The sequence below is a fragment of the Enhydra lutris genome, unplaced genomic scaffold (assembly GCF_002288905.1).
Source record: "Enhydra lutris kenyoni isolate GAN:26980312 unplaced genomic scaffold, ASM228890v2 scaffoldscaffold171, whole genome shotgun sequence".
Lineage (NCBI taxonomy): Eukaryota > Metazoa > Chordata > Mammalia > Carnivora > Mustelidae > Enhydra > Enhydra lutris.
The window spans coordinates 31,701-50,304 of record NW_019154255.1 but is presented as its reverse complement, the minus strand read 5'-3'; the positions used below and the strand labels follow the sequence as shown (position 1 = coordinate 50,304).

Genomic DNA, 18,604 nt, shown 5'->3' with positions numbered 1-18,604 from the left:
ACCTGTACCCCTGGGGATAAAAAGATATTATATGTTTATGAAAAATAAAATTAATAAAAAAAAAAAAAGACAGTAAACAACGTGTGTTGGAGAGATGTGAAGAAAGGGAAACCCTATTACACTGTTGGTGGGAATACAAGTTGGTGAAGGCACTTTGGAAAACAGTGTGGAGATTCCTCAAGAAATTAAAAATAGAGCTTCCCTATGACCCTGCAATGGCACTACTGGGTATTTACCCCAAAGATACAGATGGAGTGAAAAGAAGGGCCATCTGTACCCCAATGTTCATAGCAGCAGTGGACACAGCAAACTGTCAAAAGAATGAAGATGCCCTTCAGTGGATGAATGGATAAGGAAGATGTGGTCCATATATACTATGGAGTATTATGCTTCCATCAGAAAGGGTGAATACCTAACTTTTTATCAACATGGACCAGACTGGAGGAGATTATGCTGAGTGAAATAAGTCAAGCAGAGAGAGTCAATTATCATATGGTTTTGCTTATTTGTGGAGTATAAGGAATAACACGGAGGACAATTGGAGATGGAGAGGAAAAGGGAGTTGGGGGAAATTGGAGGGGGAAATGAACCATGAGAGACTGTGAACTCTGAAAAACAATCTGAGGGTTTTGGAGGTGTGGGGGGTTGGTTGGGTGACCCTGGTGGTGCGTATTATGGAGGGCACGTATTGCATGGAGCACTGGGTGTGGTGCATAAACAATGAATTCTGTTATGCTGAAAAGAAATTAAAAAAAAAAATCCATGGGGGCACCTAGGTAACTCAGTGGGTTAAGCCTCTGCCTTTGGCTCAGGTCATGATCCCAGGGTAGTGGGATCGAGCCCCACATCGGGCTCTCTGCCCAGCGGGGAGCCTGCTCCCCCACCCCGTCCCTGCCTGCCTCTCTGCCTACTTGTGATCTCTGTCAAGTAAATAAATAAAATCTTTAAAAACAAAACAAAACAAAACAAACAAACCAAAAAAAACTATTGTTTCTTGTGGGAAAAGAGAAAAGTACATGCCTAGCTATCCATGACATCACCAAAAGACAAAGCCTTACATTCTTCAATCTCCTGAACAAAATTCTGTAACAAGAAATTAAAAGTTTAAGTTCTAGAACAAATTGATACCATGTGCCTCCTGACACAGTATACTGAGAAACAAACATCACTTCAGTCATATCCTTGATAAATATGTATAAACTGAATGTAATTGGGTGATGGGCATTAAGGAGGGCATGTGATGTGAAGAGCACTGGGTGTTAGACACAATTGATGAATTATTGAACACTACATCTGAAACTAATGATGTACTATGTGTGGGTTAATTTAAGTTTAAAAAAAGAATTAAAAAATATAAACCACATGTTCTTTATCCACTCATCAGTTGATACACACTTGGGTTGCTTTCATATCGTGCTGCTGTAAATACTGTATTTTGCAATAAACCTAGGGGTGCAATATATCTTTTTCAAAATAATGCAATAACATAGGGGTGCATTTTTTTCAAAATAATGTTTTCATATTCTATCAGTAAATACCCAATGGAGAAATTGAATCATATGACAATACTATTTTTAATTTTTGGAGAAACCTCTACTGTATCCAGAGTCTATGCACCAGTGTGCATTCCCACCAACAGTGCATTAGTGTTCCATTTTCTGCATATACTTGCCAGCAGTTCTTTCTCATGTTTTTGTTTTAGCCATTCTGACAGGTCTAATATTTCATTGTGGTTTTGATTTGCACTTCCCTGACGATGAGGGATGTTGAGCATCTTTCCATTTTTCTCTTGACTATCGGTATGTCTTTTTTGGAGAAATGTATTTTCATTTCTTCTGTCCATGATTTATTTGGATTATTTCTTTTTTGGATACTCATAAGTTTTTTTAGATATTTTGGATAGTAACACTTTATCAGATGTGTCATTTTATTTTTCTGATTGTTTCCTTCATTGTGCAGAAGCTTTTTATTTTGATGAAGTCCCAGTGGTTTATATTGGTTTTTGTTTCCCTTGCCTCAGGAGACATATATAGAAAGAAGTTGGTGATAGTCAATGTCAAAGAGATGACTGCTGGTATCTACTCTAGGGTATTTATGGTTTTATGTCTCACATTTAGGTCTTTAATACATTTTGAATTTATGTTCGTCTTTGGTGTAAGAAAGTGGTTCAGTTTCATTCTTTCGCATGTTTCTGTCCAGTTTTCCCAGTCCCATTTGTTGAAGAGACTGTCCTTTTCCCACTAGTTATTCTTTCTTGCTTTTATGAAGATTAATTGACCATATAATTGTGGGTTCATTTCTGGGTATTTTATTCTCTTCCATTGATTTATGTGTCAATTTTGTGCCATTACCATACCATTTTGATCTCTAGAGCAATTGTAATATACCTTGAAGTCCAGAAATGTGATGTCTCCAGCTTTCATCTTCTTTTTCAAGATTATTTTGGCTATTTGGCTTTTGTGGTTTCATACAAATTTTAGGATCATTGGTTCTAGCTTTTTGCAAAATGCTTTTGGTATTTTGATAGGGATCAAATTAAATATGTGTATTGCTTTGGGTAATATAGGTATTTTAACAATATTTGTACTTCAGATCCATGCACATGGAATGTCTTTCCTTTTTTGTGTGTCATCTTCAATTTCTGTCTTCAGTGTTATGTACTTTTCAGAGGACAGGTCTTTTACCTCTTTTGTTAGGTCTGTTACTAGATATCTTACTGTTTTTGCTGCAGTTATAAATGGGATAGATCCTTTGACTTTCTGTTGCATATTTACTGATCCATAGAAATTCAAGAAATTTTTTTGGTTGATTTTGTATCCTGCATTTTTACTGATTCATATATCAGTTCTAGAAATTTTTTTGTAGAGTCTGTCAGGTTTTCTACATAGAGTACCATGACATCTGTAAATAGTAAATTTTTCACTTCTTCCTTGCTGGATGAATGCCTTTTATTTCCTTTTCTTGTCCAATTGCCAAGGCTAAGACTTCCAGTACTATATTAAATAGTAATGGTAAGAGTGGACATCCCTGTCTTCTTCCTGACCATAGAGAAAATGCTCTCAGTTTTTCCCCACTGAGGATGATACTAGCTTTGGGTCTTTCATATATGGCCTTTATCAAGTAGAGATATGTCCCTTCTATCCATACTTTATTGATGGTTTTTGTCATGAATGGATACTGTACTTTATCAAACAATTTTTCTGCATATCTTGAGAAGATCATATGGTTCTTGTTTCATTTACTAATGTGGTGTAGTAACACATTGATTGATTTGTGAATATTGAACCACCCTTGTAATGCAGGAATAAATCCCACTTGATTATGGTGATTAATTTTTCTAATGATTTGTTGGATTCAATTTGCTAATAATTTATTGACAATTTTTGCATCTCTGTTCATTAGGAATATTGGTCCTTAGTTCTGTTTTTCAGTGGAGTTTTTATCTATTCTTGATATGAGGGTAATGCTGGCTTCATAGAATGAATATGGAAGTTTTCCTTCCCTTTTTATTTTATTGGAACAGTTTGAGAAGTTTAATTCTTTAAATGTTTGCAAAAATGTACTTGTGAAGCCATCTGTTCCTGAACTTCTGTGTCTCAAGAGATTGTTGATTACTAATTCAATTTTCTTGCTGGTTATCATGCTGTTTAAGTTTTCTGTTTCTTCCTGTTTCTGCTTTTGTAGATTATGTTTCTAGGAATTAATTCATGTCTTCCAGGTTGTCCAATGTGTAGCCATATAGGTTTTCATAATCTCTTATAATTTTATTTCTCTGATATTGATTGTTATTTCTTTTATCTTATTTGTGATTTTATTTATTTGGGTCCTTTCTCTTTTCTTTTTGAATAGTTTGGCTAGGTGATTAATTTCATTAATTTTTTTCAAAGAACCATCTCCTGATTCCATTGACCTGTTCTAATTATTTTTTGTTTATTTGTTTTAGTTTCTATTTCATTATCATTTTATTTCTACTCTAATATTATTTCCCTCCTTTAGCCGATGTGAGGCTACTTTTATTATTCTGTTTCTAGCTTCTTTATGTGTAGGCTGAGGGTGTTTATTTGAGACTTCTCTTGGTTCTTGAGGTAGGACTGTTTTGCTACATACTTCCCACTTAGGAAAACTTTTGCTATCTCCCAGTGGTTTTGGAACATTGTGTGTTCACGTTTATTTGTTTCCATGTATTTTTTAAATTTCTTCCTTGATATTCTGTTTTACACATTCATTGTTTTGTAGCATGTTGTTTAAACTCCATGTATTTCCTTCCAAATTTTTTTCTTGAGTTTGACTTCTATTTTCATAACATTGTGTTCAGAAAAGCTGCATGGTATTATTTCAATTTTTTATATTTGTTAAAACCTGTTTAATACGTGACCTAAATATTTTTTAAAAGACATTTATTTGAGAGACAGAAAGAGAGAAAGCATGAATAGAGGGAAGGAGCAGAAGGAGAGAGAAGCAGGCTCCCAATTGAGGAGGGACCCCGATATGGGACTTGATCCCAGGACACTGGGATGGTGACCTGAACCAAAGGCAGATGCTTAACCAACTGAGGCACTTTCTCTCTCCATCTGTTCATAGCTGAGAACTTCCTTAATCTGGGGAAGGAATAAGCATTCATGTCCAAGAGACAGAGAGGACCCTCCCAAAATCAATAAAAATTGATCAATACCCCAATATATAATAGTGAAGCTTGCAAATCATAGAGCTAAGGATGCTACCTAAGAGCAGCAAGAAGGAAGAAATTTCTTATGTACAGAGGGAGGAACATCAGAATAACATCAGACCTGTCCAGAGAGACCTGGTAAGCCAGAAAGGACTGGCAAGACATATTCAAGGTACCAGATGAAAAGAACATACAGCCAAGAATACTTTGCCCATCAAAGCTGTGACTCAGAACAGTTGGAGAGAGAAAGTACTTTCAGGAAAAACAAAAGCTGCAAGAATATGTGGCCCCAAGCTAACCCTGCAAGAATTATAACGCAGGGTTATTTAAGTGAAGAGAAATCTAAAGAGTCACATAGAACAGATATTAACAGAAACTACAAGAACAGGGACTTTATAGGCAATACAATGGCACTAAATTCATATCTTTCTGTAGTTACTCTGAATGTAAACAAGTTAAATGGAGCCATGAAAAGACACAGGGTTTCAGATTGGATTAAAAAAAAAAAAAGTAGGACCCATTTATATGCTGTCGACAAGAGATGCATTTTGAACTTAAAGACACTGCCAGATTGAAAGTGAGGGGATGAGGAACCATTACCATGCTAATGGACCTCAAAGAAAGCTGGAGTAGAAATCCTTTTATCAGACAAATTCCTTTTTAAACTAAAACTGTAGTAAGAGATGTAGATACTTAAAGGGTCTATTCAACAAGAAGATCTAAGAGTTATATATATCTATGCACCTAACATGGGAGCACCCAGTTGTATAAACCAATTAATGACCAACGTAAAGATACATCAATAATAGTACATTAATAGCAGAAGACCTCAACACTCCATTCACAACAATGGATGGATAACTAAGCAGAAGATCAACAAAGAAACAACCACTTTGAGTGAAACATTGGGCCAGATGGACTTTGCAAAAATATACAGAACATTACATCCCAAAACAACAGAATATTCATTCTTCTCAAGTACACATGGAACTCTCTCCAGAATAGATCACATAACTAGGTCACAAATCAGGTCTCAACTGATATCAAAAGATTGGGATTATTCCCTGCATATTTTCAGACCAAAATGCCCTGAACTGGAAATCAATCACAAGAAGAAGTTTGGAAGGAACTCAGTCACTTGGAAGTTAAAGAGCATCCTGCTAAAGACTGATTGTATTATCCAGGAAATTAAAGAAAAAAAGAAAAAAAAAAAACAAGTCATTGAAACTAATGAGAATGAAAACATATTGGGCCAAAACCAATGGGATACTGCAAAGGAATTCCTAAGAGGGAAATACATAACCATTCAAGTCTCTCAAAAAAACTAGAAAAATCCCAAGTGCACAAGCTAACCTTACACCTAATGGACCTGGAGAAACAATGTCAAATCATGCCAAAAGCAAGCAGTAGCACATGAATAATAAAGATTAGAGCAGAAATCAATGAAATAGAAACCAGAAAAATAGTAGAACAGAACAACGAAACTAGAAGAATTAATAAGCTCTATAAACCTCTCACCAGACTTATTTAAAAGAAAAGGGAAAGGACCCAAATTAGTTAACTCTTGAATGAAAGGGGAGAGATCAGGACTGACACCAAGGAAATAGAAACTAGTATTAGAAATTATTACCAGCAACTATATGCCAACAAATTAAGCTATCTAGAAGAAATGGATGCATTCCCAGAAACTTAAAAACTACCAAGAATGGAACAGGAAGAAACAATCTGAACAGACTCATAACTAGGAAGGAAATTGAGGCAGTAACCATAAAACTCCAAAAACACAAGAGTCCAGGACCACTTGGCTTCCCAGGGGATTTCTACTAAACATTTTTTTAAATTTTTATTTATTTTTTTAAAATTTTTATTATGTTATGTTAGACACCATGCAGATACACCATTACTTCTTGATATAGTGCTCCATGATTCATTGTTTGCATATAAAACCCAGAGTGCCATGCAATCCATGCCTTTCTTAATACCCACCACCAGGCTCATTCATCCCCCCACTGCCCTCCCTTCTTAATCCTCACTTGGTTTCCCAGAGTCCATAGTTTCTCATGGTTCATCTCCTACTCCAATTATCCCCCTTTCATTTTTCCTTTCCTTCTCCTAATGTCTTCCATGCTATTCCTTATGTTCCACAAATAAGTGAAACCATATGATAATTTACTCTCTCTGCTTGATTTATTTCACTCAGTATAATCTCCAATAGTACCATCCGTGTTGATGCAAATGTTGGGTATTCATCGTTTCTGATGGGTGAGTAATATACTATTGTGTATATGGCCCACATCTTCTTTATCCATTCATCTGTTGAAGGGCATCTCGTCTCCTTCTCAGTTTGGCTATTGTGGACATTGCTGCTATGAACATGGGGGTGCATATGAACCTTGTTTTCATGACATCTGTCTCTTTGGGGTAAATACCCAATAGTGCAATTGCCAGGTCATAAGGTAGCTCTATTTTTTTTTTAATTTTAACTTACTTTTTATTTATTTTTAAAATTTCTTTTCAGTGTTACAAAGTTCATTGTTTATGTACCACACCCAATGTTCCATGAAATACGTGCCCTCCATAATTCCCACCACCAGGCTCACCCAACCTCCCACCCCCCGCCTCTTCAAAACCCTCAGATTGTTTTTCAGAGTCCACAGTTTCTCATGGTTTGTTTTGATGAATCTCCACAGTTTTCCAAAGTGGCTGCACCAGCTTGCATTCCCACCAACAGTATAAGAGGGTTCCCTACCTTTCTCCACATCCTCTTTGACATTTGTTGTTTCTTGCCTTGTTAATTTTTTTTCCATTCTAACTGGTATAATGTATCTCAATTTGGTTTTGGTTTGAATTTCCCTAATGGCTAACGATGAAGATCATTTTTGTTATGTCTGCTAGCGATTTATATGTGTTCATTGGAGAAGTGTCTGTTCATTTCTTGTGCCCATTTTTTTTTACTTGATTATCTGTTTTTTGGGTGTTGAATTTGAGAAGCTCTTTGTAGATCTTGGATATCAGTCCTTGGTCAGTAAACCTCTCACCAGACTTATCCAAAAGAAAAGAGAAAGGACCCAAATCAATAAAACCATGAATGAAATGGGAAAGATCCCAACTAACACCAAGAAAATAAAAACAATTTTTAGAAATTATTACCAGCAACTGTATGCTAACGAATTAAGCAATCTGGAAGAAATGGATGTATTCCTGGAAAATATAAACTGCCAAGACTTGAAACAATCTGGATAGACCAGTAACCAGCAAGGAAACTGAAACAGTAATTAAAAAAAAAAAAAAAAACAACAATGGTCCAGGTCAGCTTCCCAGGGGAATTCTACCAAACACTTAGAGAAGAAATCATACCTATTATACTGAAACTGTTTCAAAAAAAATAGAAATAGAAGGACAACTTCCAAACTCTTTCTTATGAGGCCAGCATTACCCTGATACCCAAACTGGACAAAGACCCCATTAAAAAGGAGAATTAAAGACCAATCTTCCTGTGAATTTGGATTCCAAAATACTCAAGAAGTTCTTAGCCAAGAGGACTCAACAGTGCATTGAAAGAATTATTCACCACGACTAGGAGGAAGTTAATTTTGGGATGCAACTGTAGTGGTTCAACATTCACAAATCAACCATTGTGATAGAGCACATTGATAAAAGATAAGAATTATATGATCCTCTCAGTTGTTGTAAAAAACGCATTTGACAAAATATATCATCTTTTCCTGATTAAAATTCCTCAGGGTGTAGGGATAGAGGGAACATACCTCAATATTATAAAACCCATCTATGAAAAGGCCATAGTGAATATCATTCTCAATGGGGAAAAACGTAGAGCCTTTCCTTTAAGGTCAGGAACACAACAGGGATACCCATTCTTCACCATTATTGTTCAACATAGTACTAGAAGTCCTAACCTCAGCAATCAGACAACAAAGATAAATCAAAGGCATTCAAATTGGTAAAGAAGAAGTAAAAATCTCTCTTCTCACAGATGATATGATACTTTATGTGGAAAACCCAAAAGACTCCACCCCCAAATTACTACAACTCCTACATCAATCAGTAATGTGGCAAAATCAATGCACAGAAGTCAGTGGTATTTCAATACACTAGCAATGTAATTGAGGAAAAAGAAATTAAGGAATCAGCTCCTTTTATAATAGCACCAAAAACCATAAAATACTTAGGAATAAACCTAACCAAAGAGGTCAAGGATCTATAATCTGTAAATTGCAGAACACCTATGAAAGAAATTGAGAAGACAAAAAGAGACGGAAGAACTTTCCATGCTCATGGCTTGGAACAGTAAACACTGTTAAAATGTCTATGTTGCCCAGAGTAATCTACACACCCAGTGCAATCCTCATCAAAATACCATCAACATTTTTCACAGAGCTAGAACAAATAATCCTAAAATTAGTATGGAACCAGAAAAGACCCCGAATCACCAGGAGCATGTTGAATAAGAAAACCAAAGCTTAGGGCATTATGATGCCTGATTTCAAGCTATATTACAAATTTGTGATCATTAAGACAGCATGGTATTGGCAAAAAAAAAAAAAATAACAGAGTTATTTATTAGTGTAACAGAATAGAGATCCCAGATATGGACCCTTAACTCTATGGTCAAACTCTCTTCAACAAATCAGGAATGAACATCCCATTGATAAAAGGCAGTCTCTTCAATAAATGGTGCTAGGAAACCTGGACAGCCACATGCGGAAGAATGAAACTGGACCATTTTCTTACATCATACATAGAAATAAATTCAAAATGGTTGAAAGACCTCAATGTAAGACAGGAATCCATCAAACTCCTAGAGGAAAACATAGGCAGTAACCTATTTGACATTGACTGCATTCACTTCTTTCAAGACATGTCTCCAAAGGCAAGGGAAGCAAAAACAAATATGAACTATTAGGACCACATCAAGATAAAAAGCTTCTTCACAGCAATGGAAACAGTCAACAAAACAAAAAGGCAACCCACAGAATGGGAGAAGATATTTGCAAATGACATTACAGACAAAAGACTGGTATTTAAAATCTATAATTTTCTCAAACTCAACACCCAAAAAACAAATAATCCAGTCAAAAAATGGTCAGAAGACATGAATAGACACTTCTCCAAAGAAGACATACAGTATCCGTAGTGTAGTGGTTATCACGTTTGCCTAACAAAGAAGACATACAAATGGCTAATAGGCTCATGAAAAAATGTTACATATCACTAGCTATCAGGGAAATTCAAATCAAAACCACAGTGAGATACCATCTGTCACCAGTTAGAATAGCTAAAATTTGCAAGACTGTTAACAACAAATGTTGATGAGAATGTGGAGAAAGAGGAACCCTCTTACACTGTTGGTAGAAATGCAAGCTGGTGCAGCCACTCTGGAAAAGAGTATGAAGGTTCCTCAAGATCTTATGACCCAGCAATTGCAGTACTAGATATTTAGCCAAAGATATAGATGTAGTGAAAAGAAGGGGCACCTGAACCCCAGAGTTCATAGCAGCAATGTCCACTATAGCCAAACTGTGGAAGGAGCCTAGATGTCATTCAACAGATGAATGGAGTAAGAAGATGTGATTCATGTGAAATATTGCTCAGCCATCAGAAAAGATGAATACCTACCATTTACATCTACATGGATGTAACTGAAGGGGATTATGCTAAATGAAATAAGTCAAGCAGAGAAAGACATATTGTCATATGGTTTCACTCTTATGTGGAACAGAAGGAAGAGTGTGGAGGACCACAGGGGAAGGGAGGAGAAACTGAATGGGAAGAAATCATCACTCTTATGTGGAACAGAAGGAAGAGTGCGGAGGACCACAGGGGAAGGGAGGAGAAACTGAATGGGAAGAAAATCAGAGAGGGAGACAAACCATGAGAGACTCTGGACTCCTGGAACCAAACTGAGGGGTACAGAATGGAGTAGGATGCAGGGTTGGGGTAACTAGGTGGTGACTATTGAGGTGGTCTTGTGTTGTGAAGACCAGTGGATGTTATACATAACTAATGAATCATTGAACACACCATCAAAAACTAATGTTGTAGTAAATATTGGCTAACTGAATGTAATAAAAAACAATAGAAAACAAAGCCAAAAAAGAATAAGAACAAGAACAAGAACAGATGGCAATAAGCATTCCTCCACCTCAAAGAATAAGCACCCTCATTTGTGGACACCAAAAAAAAAAAAAAAAAAAAAAAAAAAAACACACACACACACACACAAAAAACCAAAACAAAACAAAAAGCAAAAAACAGACAAACACAAAAATATAAGTTGGTAAATTTAAGAATGTAGTTGAAACAGAAAAAAAGGTAGAGAAAGAGAGAGAAAGAAATGAAAAATTTTATCCTGAAGGTTAAATGAGTCATGAAGAAACCCCTGGAGCTCAATATACTATTTTACCATGGCGCTGGAGTTTTACCGTATTGTGGCATCCATAAGCTTTTCATTCACCTGTTCTTCCAGTCAGTCCTCTGGGGAAGGAGCTTGCTGTGCTGGCTCTCAGAATCTTTGCCTGGGCATATTTGTCCCACCCTTTGTCAGAGGAGTGTGCTCAATTTAAGCTGGTCATTTGTAAGGCTTTTTTCCCCTGGAGACTTTCCATGCCTCTTCAGAATCAGAGCAAACATGGCCATGCCCAGATCTCCAGCCCAAAGCCATAAGATCTCAGTGCCTCCTCTTCAATAAACCCTCCAGGTCAAAGGGTCTCCACTTCTGTGTGGCACAAACTCTTCAGACTCTTGGGGTTCATGCCACTGCAATCCTCCTGGTGGGGGGGAGGGGAGCAGGGACCTACTGTTGTTACTGTGCTTTGCATCTTTGCGACTTTTAGTGGTTGTGGGCTCACACACACCCTGCTCTTCAGGGTCATGGCTGGATGCTGCTCTATGGTGCTTTCAGGGCCACCAGTGCCCTAAGAGCTGTTGTCCAGTCCTGGGTGCAGCCATTTTGTCCATCCCAGGGGATGGTAAATGGCTTGCACATTCCAGTCCTTTTCAGGGTGCTCAGGCAAACAGCAGTCTCCCTACTGCCTGCCTCATGATTTATGGCAGCCTGAGCTGAAAGTCCCTCCTAGGCTCAGTGACCATAATCATTTTTTCCTCTCCGCTGCTTGGGCACTGTATCAGTTCCAGCCCTCCCATTCTTTCTGCATCTCCTGGGATCCCGAGACCACAATGATCCACCTAGATTTCTGCCCTTTTCATCCCCTGACCCCCTTTCAGAAAGGGATGTCTCTCACTGGAGCAGATTTCTTAGGGTTCCGATTTTGCACTCTGGTGTTATATCACTTTCTGGTAGCCAGCTTATATAGCCTCCCTGCCCCCTTGTGTTTATCTTCTGATATTACCCCACAGATTCATGACTCTGCACCACCAACCTTGCAAAAAGCAATTGTTTTTCTGCTTGTAGAGTTCCAGATAAATTTTCTTGCCATTTCAGGCTGAATTCATGGGTGTTCGGAATGGTTTGCTAGATATCCAGCTAAATTCGAGGGACCAGATGAAAGAAACCAGGTCCCTTACTCCTCTGCCATCTTGCCTCCCTTCTAATTCAGTGTAATTATTGATGGATATATATTTATTGCCATTCTATTACTTGTTTTCTCATTTCTGGAGGTTTTCTCTGATCTTGTCTTTGTCACATTGGTGACAAATTGTTACCTTTGCACCCAAAGTGTCCCCTTTAATATTTCTTGCAGGACTGGCTTAGTGGTCACAATTTCCTTTAGATTTAGATTTTGTTTGTCTGGTAAACTGTTTCTCTCTCCTTCTATTCTGAATAACAACCTTGTTGGATAGAGTATCCTTGGCTGTGGATCTTTCCCATTCAGAGCTTTGAATATATTTTACTCCATTCTTATTTGGAAAGTTTCTTTGGGAAATCTCCAACTAAATTTATGAGTTTTTCCTTGTAAGTTAAGGGCTTCTATGCCTTGCTGCTTTTAAGATTTTTTTCTTTATCACTAAATTTTCAAATCTAATTGCAATATGTCTTGGTGTTGGCCTGCTTTTGTTGATTATGATAGGAGTTGTCTGTGCCTCCCAGATTTAGATTTTTGTTTCCCTCTCCAGATCAGGGAAATTTTCAGTTGTTATTTCTTCAAATAAATTCTCTGTCCCTTTTTCTTTCTCTTCTTCTGGGACTCTTATTATACAAATGTTATTACATTTGATGGTCAGTGACTTCCATGTGTCTGTTCTCACACTGCATAATTCTTCTCTCTTTCCTCTTTAGTGTCATTACTTTCCTTTGTCTGTCTTCTTGGTCACTAATTCATTCATTTGCTTCTTCCAGCCTGGTGTTCATTGCATGAAGCCTGTTACAAATCTTGTTTATTGAACTCTTCATCTCTAATCAATTCTTTTATCTATTTTCTGTGTTAAGGGTCTAACTAATGTCTTCTATTCTTTTCTCAAGCCCACTGAGTATCCTTATGGTTGTCATTTTAAATTCTCCATCAGTTGTTTATATCAGCTTTATCAACAATAGCCAAATTATGAAGGAGCCCAAATGACTTATGAATTGATAAAGATGATGGGGTATATGTATATGTGTGTATTTTATGTGTATATACACATATATGTGTGTGTGTGTGTGTGTGTGTTATATACATTGGAATATTACTCAGCCTTCAAAAAGAATGAAACTTTGTCACTGCTGACATTGTGGGTGGATCTAGAGAGTATTATGCTAGGTGAAATAAGTTAGTCAGAGAGATAAACACCATGACTTCACTCATATGTGGAATTTCGGAAACAAAAGAGATGAATATAGTTGGATGAAAGAAAGGCAAAATATGAAACAAATGCTTAACTACAGAGAACAAACTGAGGATTACTGGGAAGGACATTCATGGGGGATGTGTTAAATAGGTGATGGATATTAAGGAGGACATTTGTGATGAGCACTCTTTAGTTTATGTAAGTGATGAATCACCAAATTCTATACATAAAGCTAATATTACACTGTATGTTAACTGACTGGAATTTAGATAAGAACTTGAAGGAATAAAAATTCTCCATCAGGTATGTTACTTTTCTCTCTTTTGCTTATATCTCTGGTTATGGCCTTGTTCTTTTCATTTGGGATAAATTCTTTCTTTGTGTTTTATCAAAGTCTCTGTATTTTTCTCTGAGCTATGTTAAGGCAGATATGCCTCCTGCTTCTTAAAGTAAGGCCTTGTGAAGAAAAAGCCACGTAGTGCCCAGAGCATGGTGCTTCAGGGAGTTTCTCTGATGTGTGCCGCATGTGTACTGCTTTTGTGTTTTGGCTGCTTTATCCTTTAGGGCAGTTGGCAGAGGTTCTCTATGCCTGCTGTGAGCAGTGTTTGGACTCTGGCCTGAACATGGTTTGTTTTAACTAGGTGTGTTGTGTTCTGCTAATCAAATGAGTTCTGCCATCACCTTCACCATAGCTGAGGCCCTGCAGAACTCTCTGTTCGGGAGACATGGCATGGGCGGGGGTTATGCTGTCTTCTGGGGGATGGGCCGACCATGCTGGGACTGAGGCAAGTTTGAGAAGTGCAGTCACACCAGAGTGGAGGGTGGTGGAGACTGGTGTATGCAAGCTATGCAGCCAGTTTGGGCACTGTTCTGCTTTTCCCAAGTGGCTCTGTGTTTATGCTGAGGGGTGGGGTTGGGAAATGGTGCTGGTCAGCTCCTGTGTTCCTGAAGAGGTGTCCTTGTGAACACTGCCTCTTACAGACATGCTCCAAGAAGAATAAATAATGTCCCCACTGTGTGCCTCAGGTGCTCTTCAGATTGTTGTGTCCATGCTCTCTGCCCCTGTGTTGTTTGCTTGCCTTCTCTTCAAGCGCAGCCTACTGCCCTCTGGGCTTTATCCCATCCAAGCCCACTAACATTTAAACTTAAGGCTTTAAGCCCATCTGGTTGCAAGAACTCACCAAATTCAGCCCCTTTCTTTTTCCAAGCCAGTGGCTTTAGGGAAACATTCTCGTTGTAAGTTCCCCTGTGTGCCCCCCCGCCGCCATATCAACCTTCTCTGTGACTGTTGATCCTTCCCTTCTACATCCCCCATGATCTGTTTCTCCCTTAAACCATATCTCCACACTTTCTACCTGCTTTGATGTGGCCTCTTATCTCTCTTTAGTTTTGGAGTTTGTTCTGTCAGAATTTAGATCAACTTCTGGAGTATTTAGAATGATTTGATAGTTATCTAATTGTGTTCATGGGACGAGGGAAGCCTAGGGTTCTCCTACTGTGCCACCATGTATCTCTCCAAGCTTATTATAGTATATTTTTAATTTCAGTTACTGAGTTTTTCACTGCTGATTGATGCTTTTTTATCTTTTCTATCTCTTTTTTAGGCTGTCACTGAGATCATCCACTCTTCTTAAGTCCAGTGAATATCTTTATGACCATTACTTCAAATTCTCCATCAAACATATTGCCTATCTAGATTTCATTTTGCTCTCTCTGTGTGTTTTTTTCTTGTTCTTTCATTTGGGACACATTCCTCTGCCTCCTCTTTTTATGTAACTCTCTGCATCTGTTTCTTTGTTTTAGGAAAGTCTTCTTATGTGCTTGTGTTCCCTGCTTTTCAAAATAGTGGCTTTATGAAGAAGTCCTGTAGTACCCTATATCACAATATCCACTGTTCACTAGGACGTGGTGATTTAGGAGTATCTCCTATTTGTGTTGCTGCACTCTACTTTTGTAGATTAGCTGTGTTTGCCTTCAGACCGATGTTTTGCAGGGGCTCTGTTTGCCTGCTGTGGACCAGATTTATTCCCTGGTATATTGTATGGAGCCAGCCTAGGGACCCCTTGGGCTTGAATTTGTTCCAGCCAGATGTTTGCCAGAGTTGTGGTTGCAGCAAACTACAGGGTGCTCTTCCTGTGTTGTTCCCTGAGAGGCTTTCACTGATGGGTGAGGACTGCAGTCAATCCAGGTGACTACCCCCAGTCCACTGCTGGGGCTTCTCTCCTTAGGACAAGTCACCTTAAAGTGTTGTTTGGCACCTTTGGGGCTGGTTGCAGAATGCGACACTTGTGTGGCTTTGGATAAACCCTAAATTTATTATGCTGAGTAGAGTGGGTTGAGTGAGGTATATCCAAAGGAGAATGCTAGGGTATGTTGCACTCTTAGGAAATTTTGCCCTCATCTGTTTATGGGTGGTGACCTGGTGTTGGTTTGGAGAACTGTGGAGAGCAAGTTGGATGAAGCAGGTCAGTATGAGAACATAGAGGCATAGTACATTACTAGCAGGCAAGTTGGAGTGTGTTTGTGCTGGTTCCTCCAGGTGTCTGTGCATCTAGGCTGGGTGTTGATGGAAAAAAATGGCTCCTGCCAGTGCTTTCTTTTGGAGAAGTCTCTAAAGACTCCTGCCTCTCCTATGCATGTTCTGAGATTAGTAAACAAATCTCCTTCCCATATACTATGCAGGTATTTTTCCAAACTAATGCTCCTATACTTTATGTTAGTGGGATTGTTTGTTATGTTATTTCTTTAAGGGTGGGGACTCAGTTTCTTATTCTCCTCATGTTCTCCCAGAGCTGACCCTACTGATTTTTAAAGTTTCTATAACATTCCTGGTGTTAAGCTTAATTGACTATAAAAACTAAAAGTTAAGCCCCTCTGGTTTTCAAAGCCAAATGTTATACTGATTTGTCTTCCCGGCTGGGGGTGCCTGGTGTGGGGTCTTCTCCTTTCCCTTCTCTGTACTTGTAGTGCCCCTCCTTCCCCTGGTCAGTCTCACAGGTCACTTTGTTTCATGACCAGTTCTGTGCCCTTCCTACTATTTTTGATGTGGCTTCTCTACAATTATCTGTGGAGAATCTGTTCTTGCAGTCTTCAGGTTGTGTTCTGAGTTACTTAAACTGATGTGGGTGTTATATAGGTGGATCTGTGGGGTGAGTTAAGTTTAGGATCCTCCTACTCTGCCATCCTCCCCAGAAGTCCTTCCCATACTACTTTAGATTGATCATTTTTAAAAGGAAAATATGATATACTCAAGTTCTTTTCTTGGTAATCTTCCTTCCTGATGTGTTATCACTTCATTTCAGTGTTTTGTTTTTCTTGGAAGTGCACCAACTTTTCTTGCATTGATTTCATGTAAGTTTTCTACTATTGCCTTAACAAATTTATCACAAATGTAGGGGCTTAAAACAATACCTGCACTGTTTTACCATCGTGTATGTCAGAAATCTGGTACAGGTCTCATTGGATGAAAATCAAGGTATTGGCAAGCTGCATTCCTTTCTAGAGGGTCTAGGGGAAAATTCATGACTTACTCATTTGGTTGTTGGCAGAACTCAATTTCGTATTACTGTAAGTCTAGAATTTCTGTTTCCTTGCTAGCCATCAACTGAGGGGTGTTCTCAGTTTCAAGAGTTCACCTTCATTCTTTGGTTCATTGCATCTTTTTTCCATCATCAGAGCGAACAAAAGATTTCCTTTTACCATAGAATTTCTCTACTTTCTTTTTTCTTATTTCTGAGAGATATTTTGGAAATGTATATCACCTAGGATGTATGTATATGTTTGAAAAACATTGCACAAATAAATACTTCACATTCTTTTAATATGTATATATATATACATTTACACTATATGTATACACACACTATATATACACTATGTATATATATATACACACTAAAAGAATGTGAAGTTATTTTTCTTTTAAAAATGATGGTTGGGCGCCTGGGTGGCTCAGTGGGTTAAGCCTCTGCCTTCGGCTCAGGTCATGATCTCAGGGTCCTGGGATTGAGGCCCGCATCGGGCTCTCTGCTCAGCGGGGAGCCTGCTTTCTCCTCTCTCTCTATGCCTGCCTCTCTGCCTACTTGTGCTCTCTCTCTCTCTGTTTCAAATAAATAAATAAAATCTTTTAAAAAAAATGATGGTTATATGACTCAGTTTTGAGGGAAAAAATAGGGAGCAAAGGCATTTTTATGTTGTTAAAAGACAATTTTTTCTGAAATCACAGAATCTGTGTTCAAATATGATTTCTTCATTTTCTGATTATAATACCTGAGGCAAGTCATTGAACTTTTGAGTCCAATTTTCACTTCTATAAATGAGGGTAATGAATACCTGTCACAGTTGATGTATAGGTTATGACTATTAAGTGACAGAAATAAATTTTTTAAAAAGCTATGTGCATATAATGATATATTAAAATGAACCCATTACAATTTTAATTTTGACAGAGGTCCCAAATTGATGCATCATCTTCTCTAAGCTACCAAAGTCAGCCATGACACCATCACGCTTGACCTGCAAAAAGGTGAAAGAAAAAATTTTTCTATTATCCTCAACTGCAAAGTATATAAAATTATTCTCATGAAAATAAATAAATGAAATAAATAAGTAAATAAATAAATAGTGTCCTCATGGATAATAGATGCAAAGATTTTTCTACATATGGAATGTATGTACCCCACACCCTCTAATAAGGATGGGTATTGATGGGGTTTTTAATCCTCATCTCACAATTTTTTTCATCTTTATTGGTGTTTAATTGACAAACAAAATTATAAGATATTTAAATTGTACCTTATGGTGATTTGGTATACATATACATTTTGAAAAGATTTCCATCATCTTGTTAATTAAGACACCCATCACCTCCCATATATTTATTGGGTCTTTTTGGTGAGAACATTTAAGTTCTACTCTCTTAGCAAATTTCAATTATACAGTACATTGTTATCAACTATAATCATCATGTTTTACATTAAATCTTCAGACCTTGTTCATCTTATAGTTCAAAGGTTGTACCCTTTGACCCACCTCTTCCTATTTCCCCCAGTTCCCAATCCCTGGCAACTACTTTTATAATTTTTGTTTCTAGGAGTTTGACTTTTTTTTTTTTTTTTTTAGATTCCACATATAAATGACACCATGCAGTATTTGTCTTTGTCTGGCTTATTTCACTTAGCATAATGCCCTCAA

General features: G+C 37.7%; 1 protein-coding gene across 1 annotated transcript in view; it reads left to right on the top strand.

Annotated features, from left to right (window-relative positions):
* LOC111140110 (negative regulator of P-body association) overlaps nt 1-17,930 on the top strand; it is a 46,021-nt gene extending 28,091 nt beyond the window's left edge. The window contains exon 3 of the mRNA XM_022492485.1: nt 17,860-17,930. The gene's annotated coding sequence lies outside the window, so the exon portion shown is untranslated. The remainder of the gene's footprint in view (nt 1-17,859) is intronic.
* Nucleotides 17,931-18,604: the final 674 nt, after the last annotated feature.